The sequence below is a fragment of the Mesoplodon bidens genome (assembly GCF_964165515.1).
Source record: "Mesoplodon bidens genome assembly, chromosome: 9".
NCBI lineage: Eukaryota > Metazoa > Chordata > Mammalia > Artiodactyla > Ziphiidae > Mesoplodon > Mesoplodon bidens.
The window spans coordinates 47,812,778-47,833,338 of NC_138166.1; the positions used below are offsets into that span (position 1 = coordinate 47,812,778).

At 37.3% G+C, this 20,561-nt stretch overlaps 1 protein-coding gene across 6 annotated transcripts in view; it reads right to left on the reverse strand.

Moving 5' to 3' along the window:
• Positions 1-20,561, reverse strand: part of DYNC1I1 (dynein cytoplasmic 1 intermediate chain 1) — a 484,637-nt gene that overhangs the window by 444,401 nt on the left and 19,675 nt on the right. The window lies entirely within an intron of this gene.

A 20,561-nucleotide genomic window follows, 5' to 3' on the forward strand; every position in this document is an offset into this window, starting at 1 on the left:
CAGAACAAAAATAGTGGCCATCAAGTGATAGACTACATGTTGGCATTTTGATGATAGGCAGACTGGGTTTGAACCTGCCTTCTGCCGTTTATTAACTGCGTGACCTGAGATGTTTTACTTGCCTTCTCTAAGCTCTAATTTTTCATCTTTAAAATGAAGATAAGAACAGTGTCTGTCTCATAGGGTCAGTGTGAAGGTTCAGGGAGATAAGGCACATAGAAGTGTTAACATAGTGCCTGGCACATAATAAGAGCCTAGTAAAGACTACTTATTATAATCACTCCTCTCTCTGCCACTTTGTGCAAATTTGGCCAAGTCATTCAACCTCTCTAACCTCTGATGCTATAAGGAAATAGATTAAACTAGATGTCCTCTAAAATCTTTTTCCGGGGGGCTTCCCTGGTGGCGCAGTGGTTGAGATTCTGCCTGCCAATGCAGGGGACACAGGTTTGTGCCCCAGTCTGGGAAGATCCCACATGCCGCGGAGCGCCTAGGCCTGTGAGCCATGGCCACTGAGCCTGCGCGTCCGGAGCCTGTGCTCCGCAATGGGAGAGGCCACAACAGTGAGAGGCCTGCGTACCGCAAAAAAAAAAAAAAAAAGAACATAAAATCTTTTTCCACTCTAATTTTCTATGAGTCGAAATCATTCTGCACATTCATAGGAAATATAGTTAGCACTCACCAAATACTCAATATGTTCCTCTACATTTCTCAGCATTTTACTTGAGTTGAGACCTCATAACCAGTTCTGGCCAATGGAAATTTGAGGATAAATGATGCCCAAGGCTTCTCTGGGTCCAAGGCAGTTAAGAGCATGTGTGAATTCTTGCATTCCTGTTATTGCAATATGGAAGCAGCTGGATCTCTGAGATACCACTAAAGAAAATTTGCCTGGCCAGCACTTGACTGTGACAAGAGTAAGAAATAATTCTTTGTTGTGTTAAGTAAATGAGATTTTAAAGTTTGACTGTTAAAGCAGCTAGCAGGTACTTGCCCTGACTTATATAGTACTCAAAGTCCTCCACAACCTATATCTTAAAATTGTTATGTAGGTAAAACTTTTTTTAAATAAGGCACACTATTCCTGGGGAGGGGGTGGAGTCCGGGGGAGAAGAAAGGAAATGTAATTAAAGATCAACATGTGGCCTGAGAGGCATGCATGAAAAACATGAAGAGGCCAAGAAGCTAAATAGGGCATTGTTTTATGTGTAGCTCCAGGCTTTTTTGGCATTTACTAGATGCCACCCTTTTCCCCATTAGCTTGGTTTATTTCAATTAGGTGTATTTCACTGTACATGAAGGATGGCTCTGACTCTTAAGTTAGAAATTCCTGAGTCTGTTTTTACACCTTAACATTTCTCCTGGTTTTCACTGGGCATTGCAAAATCTTAAAGCATAATTAATTTTACTATAATTACACTAATTATAAGAAGAAAAACATTTCACACCAGAGGTAAAATGGAAAGGCACACAATATCTGGTGTCCCTACCTCACAAGATTGTTGTAAAGACCAAAGTAGATACCAGAGGTTGAAAATTATTAAGTGTTACACAACAAAGTGAGGTGGGTGATGTGATGATAGAATGAGAGGTATATTGCAAAGACACTAGAACTTATGAAGGAGGCTGGATATCTGATATGGGAAACCTATATTTTTAAAGAGAAGACACTTGTGAAAGTCAAAATACGAAGCATGGTTAGAGATCTACACAGGAACTTTAATAAGAAGAGCCAAACTTCATGCTACAGAGTATACCTCATTTCACTAACTATTCTCTTCCTTTAAAGAGAAAGCTACTAAACTTAATATATATTTGAAAAAATAATAACACCTTCTTCAGAATAATCGAAATTATAAGAGCAGTGAGAATGGCCTTTCTAAGCAGCTACATATTTACACATCTCTGGATAGTTTAGGGAAACTGGGATTCTTTGAGAGTTTGCATTCATATTTTCTTAACAAAGAAAATAGCGTTGGTAGGCACACATCAATGTCATTTTATTAATAAAGATTGATTTAAATGTGAATTTCAAAAGTAAATAAACACCAGTGATTCAGCTCTCCATGTCATTTATCAAGATGGATTTATCCAAGCCACTTGTGATTTGGATGGAATGTTGGAACATTGTTGCTCCATAACAAACAAGATAGATGAAAATCTCAGATGACTGTTGACCTAATACAAACAAAATATCTCCTAGTTGCATTGGTTGTTGCCAAGTCTCAGTGGAGTGCTAAGAATAAATACAGCATAAGTGCGGAAAGGGGTCTGCTTGACTTTCTGTTTGTGATTGTGCAAGTGGATGAGTGATAGAACTGTGAGCTGATCTCTGCCACTGCATGGAAGCCACTGGATCATTGACGTCAGTGCTCAGAATGCGGTGTGCTGTGAAAGCAGTAGTCCCTCACAACATAAAAGGGAAAAGTAAATAATATGACCTGAAGAAGAGAACGAAGCTTGAGGCAATACGTCAGGTCATTGAGGCAGGAATAATACTTCACTGTACCAACAGTTACCATCCAGTGAGGCCCTGCTTGGACTCTGATAGAGTGGGTTTTCCCAAAAGGGAATTGGTGGATGGTCTGAAAAAGCACTTAGCAGTATCACATTCATTTTAGAAGAGCAATGATCCATGTATTCTCCGAGACTCTGAGCTAGGTACATTGTGTAATTTACAGGAGACTTGCTTCTCCAAAGTCTGGCCAACAGTGGCCGGTTCATCTCATATTCAAGCTGTATATAAAGAGGCAAAAATTCAGATTGAATAGTTGTCAGTGACTCTAGATTAGATGTAACTAATTGCCAAAATGGTCTCACCACATGGATATACTAAACAGCTTTTTTCCTCCTCACCCAGTGTCTAGCAATCAGTGAAGGGGTCACTGCCAATAGGGATAGAGAACAGGGAATGGGAGTGAGAAGAGTGAAGTACAAGACCTGGAGAAGGGAGAGAGTGGGTGAAGAACCATGGGGGCAGCTCTGATCCCTGCATTTCAATAAGTTGGTCTTCTGCTGACCACAAATTCCCTGAGTGGAGACAGGGAAGACTTGTTAGCAAACTGGACATGCGTCTCCCTGAAACATACACACACACACACACACACACACACACTGAGGAACATGTTAAGTATACCTCAGTTCCATCTTAAAAAATTCAATCTTTTCAAGCCAGAAAAAAAGATTCTCAATATAGCCTAAGACCCCAAATCTGTTCAATATCAAGTTTGATCATATTGCCTGATACCTTGATATGAAATATAAGATGGTTGAATGGGGCTTGGTGACATTCTTATTTTATTCAGCACATGTACAATTTTGTTGTTTACTATTGCTTCTTGACTCCATAGATTTCTTCCAGGTTTAATTTCCTTCTTGCTGAATTAGATCAATCAGTAGTTCAAAAGCAAAGAGCTATGTGTAGTAAAAATTACTTTTTAGATGTCTGGGATGTTTCTATTTTAATTCTTCAATGGTAGGCTAAGTAGTTAGAGTTTTAGGTAAAAGCTGATTTTTTTCTCAGCACTTTAAAGACATTTCTTTGTTTTGTGGCACCCACTGATACTGAACAGAATTGTTTTGTCAGTCTAAATATCATTCCTTTATAAGCAATATGATTTTTCTGTTGATCAGCATTTAAGGTTTTCTTTTTGCCTATTCTGCAATTGCTCCTTCTCCCTGAGCTCCTTCAGACTCGGGCTTTTGATCTATCTTAAGTCATGGAAACTACTTAGCCATGATCAATTTTTTTAGTATCTTCTTTTCCTTTATTCTTTATATTCTCTTTCTGGCACTCCACTAAGATATATGACAGAGATTCTCAAACAATGTATCTCTTTCATGTTCTCTGTTTCTTGATGTTTCTGTGTTGCATTCAGAGTGATTTTCTCAGGTCTGTCTTTCAATTCATTAATTTCTTCTTCAATGAGTGTAGTCTACAGTTAATATATTATTAACTTTTTTGTAGCAGTTTTATCAAAATATAATTCACATACCACACAATTCACTCATTTAAAGTGTACAATTCAATGGTTTTTAGTATATTCTCAGAGCTGTGTGAACATCAGCACAATAAATTTTAGAACATTTTCATCACTCCAAAAGAAACCATGTTCTCTTTAGGTATCACTTCCCAAACACTCCCAGACCTAGATACCCACTGATTTACTTCTGTCTGTATGGATTTGCCTATTCTGGACATTTCATATCAATCAAACAATATGTGGTCTTTTGTTTATGGCTTCTTTAGTTTAATATATTTTCAAGATTCATCTCTTTTGTAGCATGTGTCAGTACTTTATTCCTTTTTATTGCCAAATAATATTCCATTGTGTGGCTATACCACTTATTATTTATCCGTTCATCAGTTGATGGGTATTTGGGTTACTTCTATCCTTTGGATATTATGAAGAATGCTGCTCTGATCTTTCATGGACAACATTTTTTGGTGGACATATGTTTTCTTGGGTGTAGGAATGGAGTTGCTGGGTCATAGGGTGACTATATGTTTACCTTTTGAGGAATTTCCAGGTTGTTTTCCAAAGCGTACAATTTTACATTCCTAACAGCAGTATATGAGGGTTCTAATTTCTCCACATTCTCTCCAATACTTACTCTTCATGAATTTGTGTCATCCTTGCACAGGGGCAATGCTAATCTTCTCTGTATCATTCCAACTTTAGTATATGTGCCTCCCAATCAAGAACTTACCCATATTTTAATTATATATATATATGAAGTGGTATCCCATTATGTATGATTTTGATTTACCATTTGTATATCTTTTTTGGTGACATGTCTATTCAGACCCTTTGTGATTTTTAAAATTAGATTATTTGTCTTTTTATTTTTGAGTTGTAAGAGTCCTTTATGTATTATAGATGCAAGTCCCTTATTAGATTTATGATTTGCAAATATTTTCTCCCATTCAGTGGGCTGTCTCTTCACTTTTTTGATTATGTTTCTTGCAGCACAGAAGTTTTAGTTTTGATAAAGTCAAATTAGTCTATTTTTTTCTTTTGTTCCTTGTACTTTTGTTTTTATATTTCAAAAATCATTGCCAAATCCAAGGTTACAGATCTATGCCCACATTTTCTTCTAAGAGTGTTGTTTTTTTATTTTTATTTTTATTTTTTTTCCCCAGCAAGTCAGTTTATTGATGGTTCAGTAATCCCTCAATTCCTTGAATTGAACAACTGGGGATTTTTTTTTCTCTTCAGTTGATAGATGTGTCTGCCTCCAGACTCAGAAGTTACCTAAAGCTCTTAAAGGATAAGTGAGTGTTGTATTTTTAGCTCTTACATTTAGGTCTATGATGCACTTTTACTTAGTTTTTGTATATGATGTGAAGTATAGGTCCAACTTCATTTTTTTGTGTGTGTGTGCAGATATTCAGTTGCCCCAGTATCATTTATTGAAAAGACTATTCTTTCCCCCACTTAATTTTTTTTGGTACCTTTGTCAAAAGTCAGTTGACTATAAATGGAGGGTTTATTTCTGGACTCTTAATTCTACTCCATTGATCTATATGTCTGTCCTTATGCCACTGCCACACTGTCTTGATTATTGTAGCTTTACAGTAAGTTTTGAAATTGGGAAGTGTAAGTCCTTCAACTTACAACTTTGTTCTTCTTTTCCAAGATTATTTTGACTCTTCTAGTTTTCTCAAATCTCCATGAGTTTTATGATCAGCTTGTCAATTTTTGCAAAGAAACCAAGTGTAAGGTTGATAAGGATTACATCGAATCTGTAGATCAGTTGGGGGAGTATTGCCATTTTACCAACATTGTCTTCTGACACATGCACATAAAATGTCTTTCCATTTATTTTCATCTTCATTAATTATTTTTAACAATGCTTTATAGCTAGCGGAGTATAAGTTTTACACTTCTTTTGTAAAATTTATCGTATTTTATTATTTTTTAAGCTATTGTAAATAAATTTCTTCATTTCATTTTAAGATTAATCATTGCTAGTGTATAGAATTACAATTAATCCTTTTAAATGAGGTATAGTTGATTTATAATGTTTTATTAGTTTCAGGTGTACAACATGGTGATTTAAAATTTTCATAGGTTATACTCCATTTAAAGTTATTATAAAATATTGGCTATATTCCCTCTGCTGTACAATATATCCTTATAGTTTATTTTATACATAGTAGTTTGTACCTATTAATCCCCTACCCCTATCTACAATTGATTTTTGTATATTAATATTACAACCTGTAATCTTTCTGAATTTATCACTTATAATAGTTTTTAGTGGATTGCTTAGGATTTTCTAAATACAAGATCATGTAATCTGTGAATAGAAACAGTTTTACTTCTTCCTTTCCAATTCTGAAGCCTTTTATTTCATTTTCTTGGTTAAATGCACTGGCTAGAATCCCCAGCACAATGTATACTAGAAGTGATGAGAGAAGACATCTTTGTCTTGTTCCTGACTTTAGGGGAAAAGTCTTCAGTCTTTCATCAATAAGTGTGATATTAGCTGTGGACTTTTCTCTGATGCCCTTTATTGGATTGAGAAAGTTCCCTCCTATTTCTAACTTTTAAAGTGCCTTTATCATGAAAGGGTATTGGATTATGTCAAATGGGTTTGCTTCATCTATTAAGATGATCATGTGGTACTTTGTTCTTTATTAATATTACAGATTACATTAATTAATTTTCAGATGTAAAAACCAACTTTGCATTAATCCCACTTGGTCAAGGTATATAATCCTTTTAATATGTTGTCAGATTTGGTTTGCTGTATCTTGTTGAGGACTTGCATCTATATTCAAAAGAGATATTAGTCCATAGTTTTCCTTTCTTCTGATGTCTTTTTCTGGATTTGGTATCAGCATAAAAGTGGTCTCATAAAATGAGTTGAACTTGTTCACTCCTCTTCTATTTTTTGGAAGAGTTTATAAAGAATTGGCATTAATTCTTTAAATATTTGGTTAAATTCACCAGTAAAACTGTCCAGGCCTGGACTTTTCTTTGTGTATAGTTTTTTTGGTTACCAACTAAATTTATTTATTTATTTATTTTTTGTTACAGGTCTATTAAGATTTTGTATTTCTTACTGAGTCAGTTTTGGTAGTTTGTGCCTTTGTAGGAATTGGTCCATTTAATCTAACTTATCTAATTTATTGGCATATAATTGTCCATATTATTTCCTTTTAATCCTTTTTTGTTTCTGTAAAGTTGGTAGTGATGTCCCCACTTTCATTTCTGATTTTAATAAGTTGAGTCCTCTCTTTTTCCCTTGGTCAATCGAGGCTAATTTTTGCGAATTTTGTTCATTTATCAAAGAACCAATTTTTTATTTCACTGATTTTTCTCTACTGTTTTCCTATTCTCTATTTCATTAATTTTTGCTGTAATCTTTATCATCAAATGAGAAGGAAGGCATAAGCTATCTTCCTTTTTTAACTTTTTATTTTATATTGGAGCATAGGTGATTAACAATGTTGTGTTAGTTTCAGGTATACAGCAAAATGATTCAGTTATACATATACATGTATCTATTCTTTTTCAAATTCTTTTCCCATTTAGGTTGTTACATAATATTGAACAGAGTTCCCTGCGCTATACAGTAGGTCCTTGTTGGTTATCCATTTTAGGGAGTTTGAGATTGACATGACAAGCTATCTTTTTTGTAATCCAGTCTTATTAATGAAAATAAGCAAAGCCCTGAACTTGTACTATAGGAAACTAATTATTGCTTCAAACCATCCCTAGACCTTCAAGCACCCACTGCAGAGGTTGGTTTATGTGTATAGGAGTCTGGAATCCAAAGGCTAGGAGGAAGAGAAAAAAAATGTCACCCTTTGACAGTGCTCCTCATCAAAATCATCACATAATACAATAAGGCAGTCTTCTGCAGAGGTAGGACCTCCACCCTTCCTCTCTCTCTAAAGTAAGTTTGTAAATGCTTCACTAATCGGCTAAATTTATTTCATCGGCTCCTACCCAGTGTCAGTGGAGTCTTTAAAAGATTTTGTCTACCAAATAAGCTTCATATACATTAAACAATAAACAGTTTGTTCTGCCCATATTATTACTACGTTTTGGTCAATGTTCATCCAGATTTCAAATGATTTATTAGTAGTAAAGCTTATGATAGTATTATAAAATCACAAAAATTACTAAATCACTGTGACCTGAGAAAGTTTTGCAACCTCTGGATTATCTATTTTCATTTCTCCCCCACAGTCTTCTTAAGGATAACTGCATGGGTTTTATTAAACTTTCTGAAATATTAAAAAGAGCTCCAAGAACCTTTCTAACCTCATGAGCCTCAAATTGGTAACTGATTGATGAAGTTGTCTCTAAAATCACACCAATAGAATAAAACTGTATTTTATTGGTAAGTACATGCTCCATGGTGATACCATTATGGTGATATAATACCTCCTGCTCTTGATCACATTTCCCAAAGATATTTTTCTAGAGGTAGAGAAGGAGCAAAAGGTGCGATTAACTTGTTAGTGTCACGTTTGGGAACACTTTATTTATTCTACAAAAATTGATTGAGCATATACTGTGGCATATACTGTGTGCCAGACATAAGTGAACAAAACAAAGAAACCCTGACTAATATTCTAAAATCTAAATGCTTAATATAATATCAGATAATGGTAAGTGCCGAGAAGAACATGAAAGAGGGGATTCACAGTGTCAGGGAGTGAGGTATGCTATTTTGAAAAGGATAGTCAGGAAAGGCCTTGGATATGAGAACATTTAAGTAGAGATCTGAATGAAGAGAGAGCCACATAAGTAATTGGAGAGAGTTCCAGGCAGAGGGTTCCAGCAGGTGTAAAGGCGAGAGCATGTATGGCATTCTAGATAGGAGTTTGCATCTTGTAAGTTTTCATCTTTTGAATTTGACTCTCAGATAACAGTTAACTTATAATATTAACTTTGTGAACTTACAAAGCCAAGAGCCACCTTCAGGCATGTGTCAGTGACTTGACCCAGATGCAGACGCCCCATTAGGCCTAAGAGAAAGAGCCTCCTATTATTTTAAAACAACATTTGTACTACACTAAGTTGCAAGATTGGATCTGAAGGACAGAATCAGATACTCTATTTTGTTAAGGTACTTTGGGAAAAACTTGTGATGTCATACCTGTTAGGAAATTATAAGACATCATTTTTTTCTGAGTGATGAGGCCAAAAGTGAATTGTACTTTCTTCTTTGCATATATTCTATATTATTTACATTTTTATTGAGCATTTTTTTAGTAATCAGGAAAAACATCAAAGCCTTTTTCATATTCATTTAAAAAATGAGTTATAAAACAATACTATATGTAGCAAAATCCCACTTTACATAAAAATATAGAACATGTGTAACTGTGTGTTTCTACATTTATAAATGTTTTTTGTAGGTTTTTTTTGGGCGGGGGGTGGGAGAAGATTGGTGTCTATGTAGATTTACTTGTACATAAAAAGAAAAAAATTTAGAAGAGCAGAGACCAAAATGTTAATAGCAGTTATACCTGAGTGGGTGACTTTTGGGTGATTTTTAAAAAGCATCTTCAGTATCATATTTTAAACTTTTTATTGAAGCATAACATGCATAAAGAAAAGGTGTAAAACATAAATGTATAGGTCAACTAATTATCACATATAACTACCACTGTAATCATCAACCAGGTAAAGTAATAAAACCTGCTAGCACCCCAAAAACCCCTCATGCCCCCTCATTCCATCCCTTATACCTTAACTTGCTGCATTAAAGTTTAATTTTAACTGGCTTTGATAGTGAGATAAATGGAGTCATATAATATGTACAGCCTGGGGTTTAGCCTCTTTCCCAGTGCCTCGTTTTGTCAATTAGTCTTTTGTGGGTTGAAGGCAGCAGAACTGTCCCAATTCTTTTCCATAATATTGGCACAAATTACTTTCAAATAACTTTACTTTTTGTCAAGCATTCACATAGATACACATTTCAGTGAATCTAAACGAGTATTCCTGAAACAAGTATTCCTGTCATCATTATCCTCATTTTTTGAGGTGAGAAAATAGAGATGAGGTAAGTTGCCTATAGTCTCACAGCAAATTGTGGGTGGAGACAGAATAGGATTCCAGGCTCCTACCTCTGAGTATAAACCCCTTACAACAGCTAGAGAAGAATACAGCCTGATTCTCTAAGGAATACTGTGACACCCAACAAATTCTCCTTTTAATTTAGAAAACATGATTTTCCGACATGGCTAAGGGGGAAAGCATCTTGTGAAATCTTCTTTGATCTGTATTGAACAAAGAAGAGAAGAGTCTGGCTAACCTTAGCCTCTGGGTGAGTACGTTCCTAGCCTCCTCCTGCCCAAGGAGTGCAGTACACAGAACATCTCACAATCTCCTACCCTTGCTAACTTCCTGTCCTTCCTTCCTTCCCTCCCTCTCTCCTTTCTTTCTTCTTTCTTCCACCAAATGCTTATTGAAAGTCTACTATACACCATCCATTATTCTTGGTACTTATGATCCAGCAGGAAATAAAACAGACATGGTCCCAGCTTGCTTGAAATTTACAGACTAGCAAACTAGGGTCATTTGTAAACAGAAAAAAATCCCAAGTGTGATAAGTATTAAACACTTGTGCAGTGAACCTGGCCCAAATTAAGAGATAAATATTTGATCAATGAATCAATGTTCGAATGAATGAACAAATGAAGAGATGAATTGACTGACCTTTAAGATGTTATTACTCTGAGATTCTTACCATCGCAGGATAATTAGAATTTTTTTCTGATTCCAATTTTCTATTCCTATATTGCTACAAGTGAAAAATGTTGAGGAAGAATTAAACTAAATCTGTCAGTCAAAAAACTTCATAAGAAAATCAATTAACTAGCTCAAAATCATTTCTGTACTTTCAGAAAAAAAGAAAGCAGCTGCCTGATGATATTTTTAATTGAATTCAAAAGCTATTACCTATGAGAACCTTTAATTTATTCTTACTCAGTCAATCGAAAACAATTTAAGCAAAGCAGAATCTGTTTTCTTCTAAGTTGCAACTGAGCTGAGAGCTCTCATGCCAAGTTTCACCCAGTGTGAATTTCAGGAGCTGAATGATAAACACCAGTAAAAGAAGCCCTTCCCTACAATGCCAGCAGGACCGCTTTGCTACTAGGCAACAATCTAAGAAAACCAATATTCTGTTGTAAATTACCCATTTAAAAGGCTAGAGAGGAAATTACAGAAAGAAGCAATCTTCATAATTCCCCCATCACCCCATCCTGAATCATCTCTTACCCATGAAAGGGTGAATATAGTATTTTCAGAGAATCTCAATTCTCATTAAAGTGAGGATTAGAGAGATTGCCCTCCTAAAGAAATGGGCTTAGCAATTCTAGGCAAAGGCCTTACCCCCATAGAGTATTTACAAATGTAATGGGTGAAAGTGACAGAGGGAAGGCTCTGGAGGCTGAAGTTGTGGGAACCACAAAACTCAAGTTGATGTCAATACTGTCAGCCACATTGCAGCCTAGTCTCTACTGGTTCATCCATTCATTCAACACGTGAACAAGACAGAAAAGCTTAGAGTCTAACGTGGAAGTCAGATGAGAAATAGGTACACAAACAAACAAGATTGCCAAACATAACTGTGCCCTGAAGAATACTTCCAAGGTGATGTGATAGCGAGTAACTTGAGAAGACTTATTTAATAAGGTGGTTAAGAAAGGCCTTTCAGAGCATTCTTCTAAGAGTTTTACATATTACAAATGTTCTCCGTGTTCTTTTTAAATAGGGCCTAACCATGCTCCTGTCACATTAGCTGATATAGACTCCCAATAACTGGAAGCTTACTGTCTTTTCCAGCCAACTCATGATGAGTCTGTGGAAAGCAAGGGAACAGGGGAATGTCTTAACACAATGGCTGGAATTAGCCAATACAAGAATACAAGGGGAAAACTCACTTCTTCCTTTACGACCATGGGGTAGGCAAAAAATTCCTTAGGATGGCTAAAAAAGCAAGATTATAGAAAAAATTGAAAAGTTGGCGTTTTTTCAAAATTTGAAGCTTTTGTTCTTAGAAAGACACCGTTTAAGAAATTAAAAAGCAGGCCACAAACTGGGAGAAAATATCTAATATATATCAAAAATATTATGAGTGTGTATATCCAATATATATGTGTATAAACACGTTGTGCATGCATATATAAATGTAACATATAGGACATATGTGTGTATCATATGTCGTATATATCTAAAAGGACACGTCGTATAGAACATATAATGAACTCTTAAATATCAATAATAAGAACACAACCAACCCAGATTTTAAATGGACAAAAGATTTAAACAGGAGCTTTGCAAAAGAGGATACGCAAATGGCCAATTAGAACTCAAAAAAATGTTCAACACCATTCGTCATCAGAGAAGTACAAATTAAAACCACAATGAAAGGGACTTCCCTGGTGGTGCAGTGGTTAAGAATCTGCCTGCCAATGCAGGGGACATGGGTTCGATCCCTGGTCCAGGAAGATCCCACATGCCATGGAGCAACTAAGCCTGTGCGCCACAACTACTGAGCCTGTACTCTAGAGCCTGTGCTCCGCAACAAGAGAAGCCACCAAAATGAGAAGCCTGCCCACCGCTTGCCGCAACTAGAGAAAGCCCGCATGCAGCAGCAAAGACCCACAGCCAAAAATAAATAAATAAAATAAAACCACAATGTGATACTCCTTCTCACCCATTGGAATAGCTAAGATGAAAAAGAGTAACCATATCAAGCGTTGGTGAGGATGTGGAAAAATGAGCTCATACACTGCTGGAGTACACACAAACTTATATACGATGTTCATAAAAGCTTTATTTCAAATAGCTAGTAACTAGGAACAGTCCTACTGCCCATCACAGATGAATGGATAAACGAACTGTGTTTTATCCATACAGTGGAATACTACTCAGCAATAAAATGAACTACTAATACATACAATAACATGGATGACTCTGAAAAACGTGCTGAGTAAAATAAGTCAGGCACAAAAGTACACGCTGTATGATACCATTTATATGAGATTCTAGAAAAAAGGAAATTTAATCTATAGCAATAAAGAGCAGATTAGTGGTTGCCTGGGGCCAGGGGTCAGAGCAGACTGACTGTAAAAGAGCATGAGGGAAATTTGGGGGGTGATGGAAATGTTCTATATCTTAATCGTGGTTGTGGTCAAAACTCTAAGAATATACCCTTAAAAGGATCACATTTTATTGTATGTGAATAACAATAAAGTTGACTTTGACTCAATAAAGTCAATTTTTTAAATGGGTTCTTTCAAAAAGGGATCTTAGTGTTTGCTCATAGCACTGGTGGAGGCATGTCATGCATTAGATCAATTCACGGTTGGAAATCTAGGCAGATATGGAGCCAATATAACCACGATAGCCCCAAAATATCCACTGACATGGTTTTACCAAATTTACTATAGCAGTCTTTTTTTAAAATAAATTTATTTATTTATTTATGGCTGCGTTGGGTCTTCATTGCAGTGCGCAGGCTTCTCATTGTGGTGGCTTCTGTTGTTGTGGAGCATGGACTCTAGGCGCATGGGTTTCAGTAGCTGTGGCACACCGCCTCAGTAGTTGTGGCTCGTGGGCTCTAGAGCGCAGGCTCAGTAGTTGTGGAACACAGGCTTAGCTGCTCCGCAGCATGTGGGATCTTCCCCAACCAGGGATCGAACCCATGTCCCCCACATCGGCAGATGGATTCTTAATCACTGTGCCACCAGGGAAGTCCTACCTTACCAGTCTTGAAAGATGCTCTGTGAAGAAGTCTCTGTAGCCCAGTAAATTGTAGAAAGACTGAATATTCTATAGATTCACATTATAACAATACCATAAATATGGTTCTGAAAGTCCTAGAGTAAATAAGTATTTATTTATGCTGGCCCTTCTTATTTTATCAAGGAATATCTACTGGAACACAGTTTGGGAAATGCTAAATTCATTGATCAATGTCAATCTGGAGGGAAGTTTCTTGGAGATTTTAATCATCAATATGTATTTTAAATCTCAAAAGAGTGTTTTAGTATGTAGCATTTTCCACATGTATCTGAGCGTGGTACTCTATTTTCAGCTGCATCTTGCAAAACTGGTATTCTATTTTCTTCCAACAACAGTTTTCTAGGGTTCTTCCAAAGAGCTTGGTCCTTGCCTCTATCTTCCTTATAAGCAACTTAGCCAAATGGCAAATACAGGATTGTAAAATTTTCAGATGACACAAACTAGTTTTCTTTTTAAAGATAGTCAATACTACAGAATTTGAATTCACTGAGATCTGGACAGGCAAGATTGATGAAATTTTTTAAAAAACTGTCGAGTTTGAAAAATCAATTAAGTGTGTACATGTTTTATGAGGGACAGAGGGAAGCAGACTTTGGAGTTTTAGTTGGCAATAAACTCAACCAAAAGTATAATGTTGTGTCATCAAATGCTAGTTCAACCTTAGTCTACACAATTAAGAGAATGGTGTTAAGAATAAGAGAACCATTGTAGGTGAGTACCACTGTAGATCTACAAGATGGTGAAAGAACCAGGAATGTCAAAGAAAGAGTGTCCAAATTCTGGGGAAAAGAATACACAGGCAGAATGGTATGTGCCTCCAAATATGGGGAGAAATTTCATGGAAAGTCACTCAAGCATCTTGATTGCCAGCTTCTAGACCTATTTTTAAAAGCTCTGATTGCACCCAACCAGGACTATCTTAATCAGAATGGAAATTTGTCCAGAAAATTCACAGGACATGGGAGGATCAGGTTCAGAAAAGATGGCGGGAGCTCTGGGATGGGGCAGCCAGAAGCCCCGCCGGGGCTACACCCAGAAGAAATCCGGTCCTTACACCTGTGCCCCTAGCAGTAATGATGGATGAGCAGCACCTGCCCCTGTGTTCTTGCAGCTGCAGCCTCACTCAAGATTCAAAACCCCATTACAGAGCATTCAATGAGCCGGAACAAAACCCTGTGCCTAGCCCTGACTGGATTTATTTTGAGATATTCCAGAGAACAGAACTAGCAGCAATGAGATGGTTGTTGGTCCCAGACAATGTCAGAATGCCTCTGCTTAGAAAAGGAGTTTATACTAGTTGAACACTTGCCAAAGATTTTTTCTCAATGTGGGAAAGGCAGCAATTACTCAGACTCATTCAGTGAGAATTTTAAAAGTGATAATGGGCAAACAAGAATGCAATGCACATTAGAGGTCATCTACAACAACTCTTGACCTTTACCAACATGGAAACTCATCTAGAGAGAGCAAATGATTTTTTTGAGGGGATCTCAGTGAGTATCAAAAGAAATGAACAGAGGATCCCCATGACTTCAACTCACCCTTCTTTGTTATAAAATACTGCCTCCTTTTTCAATGGAACCGTCTCAGTTAGTGATAGAATTGTAAAATTTACTGAGATCAAAATATTGTTGTGTCGAAATATCCACTCATTGTTGTTAACAGAATTAATGTGAACACAGGAAAGTGTGATCATGTGCGGAAGGGAGAGGAGGTTAAGGAGGGAGGTGGGGACAAGATCAAAAATTCATTCAAACCTAACTGAATTTATTTTTCTGATGTGACCTCTAATTTACCAACATGTTCTTGGTTTTGATGCTAACCTTTTCCAGTAATTAAAGTTTGACTGTTTAAGGAAGAACAATGCCTTTGACTACAAACAAGACTTTAGGAAAATGTCACTGTGAAGGCAAGTTACTTTTCATCGGCTTAGTAAACTTTTTGACTGATGAAAAGTCAGTACTTCAATTCTTCTTGCAGGTGTTGTTTGTCTGTTATGTCTCCTATGTCATCTGGAAACAACAGTTTAAACATTACTTTAATGAGAAAAATCGCCCATGGCTGGTCTGGTTCTGCCTTAAACGGATTTGTAGCTGATCAGTGACTGATAAGATGTTTGCTTTAAACATTTTTTGATGGACAAATCCATTATTTGTTGCCAATTTTTCCAAGGTCCACGGAGAAATTAGCTTTAATTATTCCTTTGGTTGCAGGAACATAGCAAACCTTCTTTTCTTAAGAAAGAAGGACAAACACTACTAGTCATTGGTTTTCAGCAATTCTTTCATAAATCAAAATATGGAAACTAGTGAATCAAACACTTAGGTTTCTCTGAAGGATAGAGTATATTATATTAATTCTTCCTCCTCAATACAGAAGCAGAAGAAAAGAGTTTCCTTAAATATTGTGTCAAAATATCAAGATAAAAACTGGACACCTCAGTCATTCAGAGATTCCATGTATACATCTAGTAACACTGTGGCCTCCCACTTCCTTTCAAATTGATGTAGGGTATAGATTCTCTAACTGCTACCATCCTGAAACATAGTGTCCACTAGCAGACAAGGAAGTAGCATAACCAGAAGCACTCATTTAAAAGAAACTCAAAAGAAAAATCAGAAAGAAGAAAAAAGGACATTAACAGGGAAAAAGAGGCCCCCAAACTGGAACGAATCCCTCATCACTATTCCTATTTTCTCCATAAAATTTCTGGGTTTGCTATCTAATAGCAACTTAACAGGCCTCTATTGTGTTACTCATCATCTCCAGTGGAGACACCCCTTCCTCTCAGAGTATGAATCCTACTATTTGGCTGATTCTAGACATGGTCAGTGACAGCCTGTGACCACCCCATAATACCACGGGTCACAAGGACTATCATGGCTGTGTCTTAGCCAGATTAGTTTTCTTAGAGTGGAGCTCACGCTGGCAAGGTTCCATCCAGACTTGTAAGCAACCAATTACTTTCTCATTCGAATTTCTCATTAATTCACCTTGAGATCTTGGTCATAACCTCCCCTTACATTTGTAATGTTTCAAGAGTAAATGTTCATACTAAACTAACTCTGGGAACCATGTGGGAGAAACACTGCACAGTGCTTTTCAAGATAATATCATGGCATCCTTCCCAACTCACAGCCACAATATCCTGTGGAATCAACAAAACTATTTAAAAAGCCAACAACCGCTTCAAATCAGAACAATTCTGTGGAGGCTCAAGGCAGCAAAGCTTTTATTCCTAGACTCTAGAATACTGCTGGTCTTCTTATATCACGACCCAGATAGATCTGAAACAAAAGTTTCATCCCCCCACTACTTCTCTTATCACAAGCATGCTTTTTTTCTTTATTCGATTTCATTTTAATGCTGGTTATGACCCACTAAACTGATTTCATGACCCACTGATTGGTCATGACCCACAATCTAAAAAGCACTGCTCTAGAACGTGGAGAACTTCTCTCCTTATCTGGAGTCATTTCAAATGGCCATGTTTTTAAGATTCTAAAGCAATGCTACACATTAGATATACTCTATAAAAATTAAGATGGCTGGGTACCCCAGCTAGAGATTCTGATTCAACTGGTACCAAGCATCAGTCATTTGTAAAAGCTCTCCGGGTGATTTTAATGTGTGGCCAGGATCAGGACCCATTGCTCCGGTCTAGAGCAGCTAATAAGAAAACCTATAAGTTCCTTTATTGCAGTATACTTTTTTAAAGAATCTCTTCTTATAAAGTTATTTTACATAATATGAATTAGCCAGTCAATAGGCTGTGTATCAGTTTGCCACATTTGGTACAGGATGGTCTTTAAAGCACTTTACAATCTCTATTTTTCCACTTGAGCAGCAGAATTCCTAAAGGCCAGGAGGCCTGAGCACTTGGCCTCTTGCCTTGGACACAGCATCACAGCAGGAGTGGGTTATTACAGAGCCGCCTCTGGTCTGTGTGACCTTTTCCCTACTGAGCTTTATTTCCCTGAACAGAAACTAGATGCCTGAGAATGACGCATGGAAAGTGACTGCAGCTCCACAGCGGTGACCCTTCACCTACTAAACTTCCTCTGTTGACTCCACTGCCAGGCGAGGGCAGCTCAGGCTGTGAGTGTGGGACCGACCTTTCACCCAGTTAGCCTGCCAGCAAGAGGCCTAGGATCGGCTTAGCTTCTATAGGACGGGCTAGGTGTTTTCCTCCAAACACGATGTTGATGAAAACTGTGCATGGCAGAGTAACTTTATTTTTAAACAAGAAATGAATTTATGAATTCATGCCCTAGCAAAGGAAAATGATCCCTTTGCTCCAATACACAGTACATTTTGAGGTACCCGTCTGTTGAAAGCAGAGGTGGGAGAACCCTACTGTGGAAGGGGTGAAAGAAAGAGCAAAGTGTCCTTTTTGGATTCAGCACTGACTACTGAAACACAGCGAGGCCCTTCATCAACCAAGAACATAACATAACCAGGTTGCTCAAACTCAGCATTGTCAAATCCTCAAGTTTATTTTCAAAAGGGAAGGACTGAAAGGAAAGGAGTATGTGTCTGTGTGATTACTGTTAAAGCTAAACATGGTCTAATTTCCTCTCTGGCAAAGTCTAACCTATACCCTACATATAAGAGGACACCAGAAAAAAAAAATCAGTGTCAAAGAAACAAGCTGTTGAGTTTCCAGCATGTTTTGGGGTTTTTTTTTTCCCTCAAATTTAGTTTCACACAGTTGTCTGGTTTGGACCAAGAGGGCAAACAGGCATTCTTAGTTCTAAAAGGTCAGAAAGGCTCATGTGAAAAAAATCTTAAAATTGCCAAGCCCCAGAATAGCATGGCAAAGATTTCAGTTTAAACTGACATTTAGAAAACTCATATGTCCTACTATCTATGTGACTTAGGTGACTTAATGTCCCCACTGCTTCAGTTTTTCCTCTGCAAGTAAAAGTGCTGGATTAAACGAATGCTTTTCGTATTTGTCTTTGACAGTCTAACTAAAAGACAGTTCTTCCAAATGGAAAGGGAAGGGTAGAGGCAGGGAGGCTGAAACGTGGAGGCCACTTGGATCCCTAGCCCAGGAATAACAAGGATTTGTATCTCTCAAACCTGATTCACTGCTTCTCTGATCTCTGGAGCGCTGTGTTGGAAAGAATCCTGAGGCCAAACCAGACCAAATAGGAAAGAATGTTATGATCTATAATTGGTGGTGTCAGCTACAGTTGGAGAGGGAGGGACTAACCACTTGTACAATATGTACTTGCTTAAATTGGTATTTTCAAACAAACAGAAAATTTTAGTATAACATCTGGGTATGTCTTTTTACTGCTAAGCACATAGCATTGCAATGCTATACTAATGCATTGCGTATACTAATAGGCCAGTACACATGAATTGATTGAATTAATCAGGTAGTATGGAATTATTGTGTAAATGACAAAATGTTCCCATTTTTAAGTGGATATCCAGTGGGGTGTTTAGACAGTGTTGACCATCCCCTACACTGGAATAAGCAAAGAAATGACAAAAGGAAGTGACCTCTAAAATTTGTCTTCCAGATGACCTGATACCTGATTGTGTCCTTTTATTATCTGGAACACCACTAAAAGGTTGTCTAAGGCAGCCAGTCAGTGCTACACAAACCAAAGCTGGACCTTGGCAAAACTTGGGGTTTTCCAAGTAAGAGATTTCTTTCTATTTGGACTCTGTTAGGGGTAGGGGGAGGGGGAAAGAAATATCCTGTTTGGTGATAATCTCAGGAAATTTAGGCAATGATCAGCCATCAGAGAAAAGGAACAAGTCACAGAACCAGAAGCAAAGTTTCAGCTGACAGTAGCTTGATATCAATCTACAGGTGACAAAGGGCAGGAAGGATAAGGGAGAGAAAGAGCTGAATTCGGGCTTCTCAGGTGTACAGTCTCCAAGCCTCCTGGTATGTCCAAGGGGTTAACAGAAGGCAGGAGAGTGATTAACCCAATTCCCTGTCATGATCCTGCCTTCCAATTTCGTCAAAAGCCTATTTTAACAGATCTCTGCCAAATTCTTCTGCCTGTTCTTTTGCTACATATGTTTTTTTTTTTTTTTTTGCGGTACGCGGACCTCTCACCGTTGTGGCCTCTCCCGTTGCGGAGCACAGGCTCCGGACGCGCAGGCTCAGCGGCCATGGCTCGTGAGCCCAACCGCTCCGTGGCATGTGGGATCTTCCCGGACTGGGGCACGAACCCGTGTCCCCTGAATCGGCAGGCGGACTCTCAACCACTGCGCCACCAGGGAAGCCCCGCTACATATGTTTTTATTTCAACTTTTGAAATAACATTTATAATTAAGAAGTAACACATGTTTCATTGTTTAACATTTGGAAAAGCACAAAAAAAGCAAACATAAATACCGATAATTTTACCACCCAAAAATAACCATTATGGACCTTCTGGGCTATTTTCTTTATACATGTGTTTATGTATATGTTTGTGCATATAATATTCAAAATATTAACAATCTACATTTTCCACCTACATTTCTTATTATCCAACGACCCCCTCCCTCATTTGGACAGCTCAACCGTGACTCACAGAAGAAGCCCAAAATACTTAATACAAGTTTGGGAGATCCGAGAAATTGAGATATATATTTTCTTTTTTCCTAAAAACCTATGTGTGGTTTTTATGATCCATCTACTAACTCCTTCTTAAGGTTCATTTGAGCTGTTGTCAAGTTTCCTTCAACTTTTATTTTCTTCAGTACTCCCCAAACCAGAGAATCTCTTCTAGTTTGAGAGGTAATAGTGGGAAACTTGATGTGATTTAT